The sequence below is a fragment of the Macadamia integrifolia genome, chromosome 11, assembly GCF_013358625.1.
Source record: "Macadamia integrifolia cultivar HAES 741 chromosome 11, SCU_Mint_v3, whole genome shotgun sequence".
NCBI lineage: Eukaryota > Viridiplantae > Streptophyta > Magnoliopsida > Proteales > Proteaceae > Macadamia > Macadamia integrifolia.
The window spans coordinates 284,354-294,570 of record NC_056567.1 but is presented as its reverse complement, the minus strand read 5'-3'; the positions used below and the strand labels follow the sequence as shown (position 1 = coordinate 294,570).

The window sequence follows — 10,217 nt, the reverse complement described above, 5'->3', positions numbered from 1 at the left end:
AAAAAGTGAACTAAAATCATAATCATTTACCTGAACTGAATCTCATATACATTCTCAATGTCACATGATTGTGTTTGATGAAATTAAGAGGACGATAACAAGAAGAAGAATAATATAACCAACCAACTTAAAAAACAAATGGGTTCTTCTGCACTTCTACTACAATGTTGTTTAACTGCTAGTGGGTGTAATTAAACACTGTAACCATAAATACTATATTGGGAGGAGACAGAAAGTAATAACCAGAGAAGAAGCTTAAATTTTTTTTCTGCTTTAGTTTAGCTACCTATTGGAGATGGGATTTGGGCCACTTGGGACTTCATGGGCACCGACATTGAAGACTCTTTTAGGCCATAACCGGTTATGCCAACTCCTTTTGGGATCAGTTTCCAAACTACTACCAGCATTGCTCCTCTTGGTTTCAGATGATGCTGTAGAGAGGTCTTGTTGTTGCCCTTTCTCGGCTGTGCTTCGAACCACAATGAGAAGAAAGAAGAGAAGGGTTGCCAGAGAAATATGAGGAGAGACAGAGATCTTCTTGCCATTCTTTGTTCCATCCCCAGCCATACACAGTGAGCTAAAAAAACCATCCAAGAGCCACCCTTGAAAGATGATGATCAGCTTCAGCTTTCATCCACTTAAAACCCAGAAAACCAGAGAAGAAAGAATTGTTTTAAGGCAGAACAGAAGTTAGCTTGTAGAGATGAATATAAGATAAGAGAGAGAGAGAGAGAGAGAATCTTGAAAGGTAAAGTGAGGAAAGAGGAGATGTAGTTGCTTTAAGTATGCATGGTGATTGTGTTGGTGATGGTGGGGGGAAACTGGGCAGAGAAGGACTGAGATGAAATACCAAAAAAGAAAGGAAGTGACTGAGAAAGAAGGGAAAGAAGAGAAATGGGTCTTTTCTCTTTTTCTTTGACCTTTGACAGAAGAAAGAAAGAAAGAAAGAAAGAAAGAAAGGACGGGGAGTAGTGACTGGCGGGTGCTTGGAACGTCACAACGCATCCTAAGGGACGGTCTCCGAGGGGAGGGATCAAGTGGGGTCCACGACTAACTTGGCTAACAGTAATGGACACATTGAAGGAGTCAAACAGAATTTGGATCATACTAAATTGCGAATCCACCACTGATGTTAGACGATACAGGGAAATAGACACAAAAAAATTAATGTTTTCTGGAACTATAAATGCTAGATGCCACAAAATTTTCTCCATCAATAAATCTTTGTTATCCTTTTCTTTTTTTTTTTAGGTTTCAAAATTTGGGATCAAATCATGTTGATTCCTGTGTGAATCTTTCTATGGGGATATAATTGATATTTTTATTTTGGGAGAAATTAAACCTTGTATTTGTTTGGAGAGAGAGATCTATATGCTGTCTGTTTATGTTGACATTTATATATTTCAAGTGAATAAGAAAAAACGAAACGATATATTCAATGAGAAAGGAGCTACTCACATATTTAATGAGAATGACAAATGTAAGTTTTTCTCTCTTGATAATCACAGGGAAAGTAAGGTTCACTAACAAAGTTTTCTTGTATGGTTTTGTATTTCATCTTGGAGTTGGCCATTTTATGGAATAAATCTTTGAGAATTCATTAACCACATATTAAAATTTTAAAATATAATTGAAAATAGATAGACAACTGAAAATATAAGGAATTTCTAACCAAGAAAAAAAATGAAAAATACAAGAAAAATGTTGATAAATGCTTGAACATGGCACAACTTAGATGGATTGTATAGGAAATTCTTCCTACATAGGATTTGCACAGAACCTTTACCATGAAAACAATGGGCTAAAGATCTTGTGGGTGGCCTACGATCCCAAACTCGATTGGTGAGCGATTTGAACCTCATGGAGTGCTTATTAGGTTATTCCAACTACTAGATAAATGGAGGACCTACCGACCATCTAAATCTTATGATTTTATTATATAAAAAAAAAGAAGCTGATATTATGACTCATTGAAAACTTTTCTGACTGATTAGCTATGAATTGAAAAATGCTGATACATTGTTGTCACGGTAAGATTTGGGTCGGATTATGAATTTAAAAATATGATTAATTTAGATTTGGGGTTATTTGATCGAAGGACACCTTTACACACTTCTATGGTGTATTTAAAACACATAATGTTCTTTCGATTTTAAAAACCCAATCAAGTTTGATAGGATTTTGTAATGATCGAGTTTAGAAGACTTAAAGGGTTTAGATCTCATAAGAATGTTTGAAAGCAATAGATTACCTACACTTTGATTAGTTTGAGGGGTGGCCGCCTTGAACATTGTTACGATGGTTGATACTTGATACACAAACTCATTTTAAAAGCTTGGATGATTGTACTCTTAAACATGTGAGTAGGCTTTCGATCTTATGTAATATAATTTTTAGAAGCTGATGGACATGGACATGCATGTTGACCTAAACTTTTTTTCTTTAATCTAATTTAATATAGATCTTCAAAAAAAAAAAAGGCAAAATTTATTTGTTTTCTTTTTTTTAGATGCTTTTTTCATTTCTATGCCTTTCTTGAGAGGCAAACACAACCTAGAGTGTGGGTGAAATAAGCCAGAATATGGATAAGATGAAGATCCCAAACTATAGAAGGTTGTGATAAATGCAATAATTGACTATATGGAAATCTCTATTTTGTACGGGTGAAATGAAGAATATGATAACTGGCATTGACATTATCTGACTCCTAAAAGGTCTGATATGAATGAAAATAATGAAAATAGGAGGTCCAATCTAATAAAGGGAGGGAGAGTGATCTAGCTAGTGGTACACAATGAAATCTTATATACTAGCATCTTATTGATCATTGGATCCTTCTTTCTACCTTTCTACTTTTCAACCATTTAATTCGTACATTAATTGTTGCAATATTTCTCTCTCTTAGTGTTTTGTATCACTTTCTAATGGGGTTTGAGTTACATGCGTGAACAGATCAGGTTCACGTATGAGAACATTCACATGCATCTTCGATTCGTAGATTTAGAATCCATTAAATGAAGATGAAGAAAGTGGATTCTAAATCTACAGACCAGGGACATACAAGATTAGATGCCAGCATGTTAGATTCTATCACATCCCACCCACCAGTGTTTATATCATTTTATAACCTTTAATAAATTCTCAGCATTGGTAAAAAATAGTAGAAAAAAAAAAAAATACCCACAATGTTAGATGAGTCATGAAATCCACGCTGATACATTATTTCCTCACAGAACATTGTATGATGTCCCCTATTGAATCTGTCTTCTACCACTCATTAGTCTCGCATAGGAATCGTGAGAAACCTATTATACCAAAAAAGGAATACAGAAATATTTGCTACATGAGTGGACCGCAACATACCTGGAAGTTTAGGTCCAATCGATGTGACAAATAAAAAACAACCTAAGGGATAAGGTGGGTGCCGGCCTTATGGTATATAGAATATACCATACACCTCTCCACAAATCTCTTTCTGTGGACAAAGTTCCAAATGTATTATGCAAAGACAAAAAGAAGAGAAGAGAACAGAGAAAAGAGAAGAGAGTCTGCAGTCTCTGCACTCAGAACTCAGGTGAGCACCAACCTACGGTGGTAGGGGATGCAATAGTCACGAGCCTACGACCAACACCATTTTTCGGAAGGTAGCATGGCCTCCAGGCTCTCCACAATTACAGGTCACAATTTTGGTAGTGTACAGAAAGTTTTGAGGTGGAGATATCTTGCAAAGTAAGTAACAGAAGATGATGATGATGATGATGGGTCATATCAACTGATTTGGCAACACACCGACCAATATGTCATTCAATTTGCCAAGAATTTTGGTACCAAGTCAGAATGAGTTGTGGAGTCTCCGGTTAGAAAGTCAGAATTCATTGAGAAGAAGTGAAGAACCAACCATTAAATACTTGTTTTGCAACCAAAATCTTGAAAACCTATATATTGAAACAACCATAGTGATCATGCTGCCACACATAGCCTCGTCAGCTGTCATATATAGAGTATGTTTGTATGTATATAGTACGGTCCTTCATGGGCTCCTCTAGGCTTTGCCTGAATGCACGTCTCTTCCTCGGTTCCTCCAATCTGTCTGAAAGGAAAGGATTTGAAGCTTGAGATCACAGGTCATATCAGGCCAACTTGGAATGAATAATCTGATTTTCATCTTCTGAGTTTGCATTGATAGCTAAGGATCCAATATGAGTTTTTTTATAGTTGTAGTTAAGGATCCAATAGGTCCTGGCTTGATTATTATTAGTTTATTTCTGCGTAAATATATCTATAGTGGAAAAAATTTGGCTACTCGGGTTGCAGCCATTGCAGTTAAGTAGCGGTAACCCCTTGCTGGCAGCCAAAAAAATGGAATAATTCACTTCCCCCTAAAGTTCACAAATGCCCTCCTATGTTATAGTATTTTTCAAAATACCCTTTTAGATTCCATTTCTTTGGCTGCTACAGGATTGCAGCTACTTGATTGCAACCTGGGCACCAGCTAAATTTCGTCCATTTATAGTGACCATGATGGATCTATCTAGTATTCCAAAATTAATCTACATTTTGTTGTTGGCTAATAGGATGGCTTAGAACTTGACCGCTGCCTTCACTGATAAAATATCTACCCCCAAAAAAACATCTAAGATGACCTGGGTACTTTTTGGTGGGTGGTTTATAAAACCTAGATCCAAATCTGCCCTATTCTCTAAATACGTAGCCATGGTAATGGGTCTGTCTACATGTTGCTTTAGAGCTAGGGATTCAGAACATTGTGCTGGATTCGAACTGTGCTGAATGAGTTTAATGCACTAGGTGACTTTCTAATCCCCATTGCCTCGTTGACGGCCCAATGGTTGGAGAGGTTCTGAATCCTACTCTCTAACTTTAATTCTGTTATGCTATTAAATGTTTTGAACACAACCCATTGTTAGCAATAGTTCTAATGCATGCATTCCTTTTCAGGAAAAAAAACAAAAAAAAAAAAAAAATCCTAGCTAGCAAGTTGCCATAAGTGTGGCACTGGTCTTGTAGTAGTAGGTTGTCAACCCATATCGATATTAACTCATACCCTTGATCTGATATACCGATACACAGCACCTTAGCCAAAATGATTGTTAGGTTCATATGGGCTTTGCAAAGCTTATTAATGTTTTGTATGTCAAGAAAGTAAACTGGCACTTTACATTAATAGGCTTCGCAAAGCACATACGAACACACACACAATCGACGCAAACACTAAATACAAATATTTCACACACACTAACACATGTCATTTAAATTTAGCTTGAAATTAGTAATTTAAAAGAACAATACTTTTAAGAGGAAAGAAAGCATTCATCTTCTGGTAACCCCAAAGGCAATGATATCCATAAGAACTTACAAGATATTGCCCACACACAAATGCTAATTTAACAACAACTGTGGAACTTGAGAATTTAAAAATTCCTCCTCAAATGCAAGAAGATGAGAAGTGTAATTAGTTAATGGGCAAGTGCAGGTTAAAAAAAAAAAAGTCAAGAAATAGAAAAGGGAAAAAAGTTAATAAAAAAGAAAAATGAAAACCAAAAACAAAAATCTAAGCAAAGAACCAAATAATAAAATAGAAAAAATAAGAAAGAAGAAATTAAATCTAGGGTGATGCTTTGGAAATTCATTCAATTCCGTATCAATGCTTATGAATACTTCTTCGGTGGTTCTAATTTCCTGGGATGATACATCAATCCCACGCTCTGGCGACGCAGGTAAAAACTAGTCCAACTGGACAATTTCATGATTTCGTTCCACATAGAAGAAATGAACCACTATTTTCATCATCATCATCATCATCAAATCCAAAAATAATGTCTCTCTGAAGTGAAACATTGATAATATCCCCATATCTAACAATTAATTCCAAAACACAATTGGGTATCTTGATCACCCAAGTTGTCATTTCTTCTTAGTTTCTAAGTGGAATTTCATTTCCGTGGGTCCATGTAAAATTCTTTGATTCATTAATAATTTTAACCACTCCAATCAACGGAAGATGGAGAAATTTGAGGGTCTGTGAAAAAACAAAGCATATATAATGATGGATAAATACCAGATATATTACTGTGCAAATACATCCATAGTGTCAGTCGAGTGACCTGGTATTTCAAAATTATTCTAAATTTTGTTTTTGGCTAATAGGATGGTGTAAAACTTGACCGCTGCCTTTCACTGATAAAATATCTATCAAAAACATCTAAGAACATCTTTTTGGACTATTCCTATACATGGTTTGATGTATCGGATCCATTTTGGCATCGTTGGCCACTGATCCCAATACTTGGCCTTATTGGTCGAACGTTTGGATTAGGGGTAAAACTGTCTGAAAATTCTAAATTTTTAGGAAAATGAAAGATAAACTTGTCAAATATAGGCCGATATCATATCCATTTCTAGGATAGCCGATACTCGATCCGATACAATGCATTAAAATGTAAATCCATGTGCTTATACGTGGTTTTCTAAAGCTAAATTCTGCTGGGGGAATCACTGCTGGTTATGGTAATGTCATCCAAGATGACCGGGGGCCGGGGCTACTTTTTGGTGGGTGGTGTTATAACAGCTAGACCCAAATCTGCCTCTAATTATATAGGCAACCATGGGAATGGGTCTATCTAAGTGTTGTTTTAGGCTCGTATCCGATAGATTTACCTTTGTTTGTTTGTTTATTTGTTTTTTTTTTTTTAATTAGTTTTTATTATGATTTTACCCTTGGATCATATGCATATCGTATCAGAAATAACATTCTAACCTAGTCAATACTGATCGATCCAATCGAGTTTTAGAATAACCATGGCACTCATACCCTAATTACACTTGCATGCGGTACGCACCCTAGGGGCTCCCAGCCCATAGATGTGTGATGAGTACCCAACTACCAACTACGTTGGGAAGGGTCTGGTTCTATGTCTCTTTTGACTCTTGAATACCACCCAACCAATAAATGACTATGGTTTTTCGAGATTAAAATATTTGAATTTGTATAATATCACATATGCCTCTTCCATTCAAGTCCTCCATTGATTAAGTTAGGGGTGTCAATTCTGAGTCTGCATTGGTAGGCCTGATCGAACTCGACACGTTTACTACTTGACCTAGATTGATCTGTTTAATAAATGTGTCGGGCTCATTCACGGTGCAGGTAGCTAGTCCATTGGGCACCTGATCGAATCGATACGTTTATACGCCAAACTTGGTTGACTCGCTGTAGCCCGACCTAGCTTGACCTCTTTTTAATACTACGTAAAATTCTTATTTTGCCATTGCTAGTGAAAAACTAATTAAGCTTTCTTACCCTTTGCTTTATAATAGGATTTGATTTAATTAAGCTTTGTTTTGTAAGTTGTAACGGTTATAGTCTTCTTTTTTTTTTTTTGTAAGAACAACCATAATCTCATTTCTCTTCTTTATTAAAGATTTGCGTCACATATTTCGAGGCCTTCAACCCAACTTAAGAAAAGAATTTTAAGGTAGGCACATTTAAAGCATGTTCAAACTTAAAGAAGTCCACAACGCGGTTAAGACCCGTTTAAGGTAGTCCGATTAAAATCGGCACTAACTGATCCGATTATGAGTTGTATTATGCCCCCAAAACTATGCCCATTTACTTAAACCGGCATTCATGGTGCAAGACTTCTAAGTGGTCAAGCCTAGTCTAGATTTGAGCTACTAGTTCAAGAAAAACGGCATTTCTAGCCTCTTATTTTTTCCTTTTTTTCTAAACCCTGTAACTTTAATTTCTTTTTCTCTATAACATGTTTTGAAGATTGTGGTTTTCTTATAGCCTCTTGTGCAATCTTTTTTTTTTCTTTGTAAATTGGTGGACGGATATCCCCCCACCCTTTTTTCTCATTGGTGTGTACTTTTGAACATAACCATTGTAATGCTTCTAGCATGAATTCCTTCTTTAACCAAAAAAATAAACTATTCGGTCGCTATAGCTGTAGCATTGCTCTAGTAAGAGGTTGTCGATCAATCTAGATACAGATCAGCTTATAGTCTCATACCCTTGATCAGATCTTGATATATAACACCTTAGCCCAAAGGATTATTACTTAATTAGGAAAAGTTCACATGGGCTTTGTGATAAGATTTAAAATGTAACCGCAAGCGTACAGATCAGTGTAGCTACAGGTCGAATACAGAGAGAGCAACCACTTTATTTTTTGGGAAAATTACCTGATTAACCAGTATTAGGTTTAGTTTTACAGAAATACCCACGTTGGGTTTGACTCAATAGATTTATCCAAAAAGACTTTGTGTATTACAAAAATGACCAAAACAGTGACAGCCGTACACCTTCTCTAGTATGTCTACAAGTTGGGCATGTATCATCTTCCCATTGGTAAAATTTTTTTTTGATTTCCATTTTATGCTGCTTCCATCATTGAGCGCATCTCTATGAGTTGATTCAGACATTCGTCTAGGTGAGATCTCAATCTCTTCCATTAATAGCTTCCGAGATAGTTCATCAAGGCTCAACAAAGATCCTCTCTTAAATTGAGCTGGAGTTGGGGTGATCTCCGCCATGAAAATGCTCGGGATACGATCGGTTGGTCTATCGCTCTCTCTTGAGAAAGGATTACCTTTAGGGAGCAGTCTCAGATCCAGCGCATGCAAGTGCCGCCACTACAGTTGTGGCTGATTTTTGGTCGGAAATTGTCCAACTCAGACCTTGTTGTCGCAAGGCTGGAATTGGAGGCTAAGGTCTCAGATTACCATGCCGATAACATAGCACGAGCGATCATGGGTGCTACGAGCTGCTTGATTTGATCCGACTGAGTTTTCCGTTTAGTAAGGAGCTGTCCTTTGTTCTCGTCACTCCTGAATTTGAAGCTCAGAGAAGAAGATGAGGGATGTGTTGCCAACATAGATTGAGATGTCACATCATATACGGAATTGTAGCCAAGCAGGGGTGCTTGTGGCGTCTGCGTTGCAGGAGGATTTGAAAGTATTGGGGTCGGCATTATCGTCGGATAACATTGCGGAGCCGAAACAAGTGCCTCTGATTCCTGGGATATGGAAGCTGTGAAGAAGGTTGCAATCGATGTGGGAGCATTCGGGTGTACAATTAGTGGCACAGGGCCTACAACAGTTGCGGCGACGGATAATGAGAAGGGGAAAGAGATTGGGTATCGAATGGTGGAAGGATTCATCAATGACGGAGGTTTGAAGGCGTCTGTAATAATTCGGAGACTTGATCGGGTTAGTGCCCAGATTGAAGCTGAACATCGGAAGTTAAAGAGCCGATTGTACAAAAGTATAGAATGAAAATCAGGGATTTTTTTACCGATTGGAAGATGTACATATCCAACTCGTAGGTGTATGTACGATTGTCACTGTTTCGATCATTTTTGTAATACACAGTTTTTTTGGATAAATCTGTTGAGTCAAACCCAATGTGGGTATTTCTGTAAAAGTAAACCCAATAGTGAGTAATCACGTAATTTTTCCTTATTTTTTTGTTTCTTTTAATAATGCAAAAGTGAACCGATTAATGGTTGTGATCTAATTCTAACTACCGTCTTAAACATATGTATCTAAAATAACGTCATAACCATTCATCATCTAAGAAGTTTAAATACGCAAACCACGCAATTAAAAATAAATAAATAAATAAATAACAGGAAATAATTACCCCACGTAATTAAAAAACAATGAAGGAAAAAAAATATTGAAATAAAAATAAAGTAAAAGAAAGGGAATAAGCTAGAGAAAGGCTCACAAGTAAGTTTCTCTACTTAGCCCTAGGGATGTATCATAATATGGGCTTCCTTACTTGATCAGAGAGTCACTCTTATAAGGATTACTCTACTTGGCTTTAGGGAAAGGGAGACAATTAAAATAAAAATAATAAAATGATGGTTCTATGGCTAGGAGAGGCAAAGCCAACACATACACTAGTCATGAACCTTGGGGGAAAGGGAAAACAATAATGTAATGACTGAAATTAAAATCCAAAATTAAGAAAGAAAGGGTAGTCAGAAGAGGGAATGAGAAGGGGGAGAGAAAACTATTGAATAAGCCTACTTACCTGAATCAATGCTTGAACTTGAATACTTTGAGTGATTTGAGATCCAGTCAATCTTAAAAACTAGACCTAGAATTAACCAAATTTGAAATTTCTTGATTTGGAGAAAACAAATCTTGAAAAAAAAAAATGAACTTGAAAAAAAAAAGATGCTCCACGGCTC

At 36.5% G+C, this 10,217-nt stretch overlaps 1 pseudogene; it reads left to right on the top strand.

Annotated features, from left to right (window-relative positions):
- The first annotated feature begins 8,395 nt into the window (after positions 1-8,395).
- Positions 8,396-9,294, top strand: LOC122093859 (annotated as a pseudogene).
- The last annotated feature ends 923 nt before the right edge of the window (positions 9,295-10,217 follow it).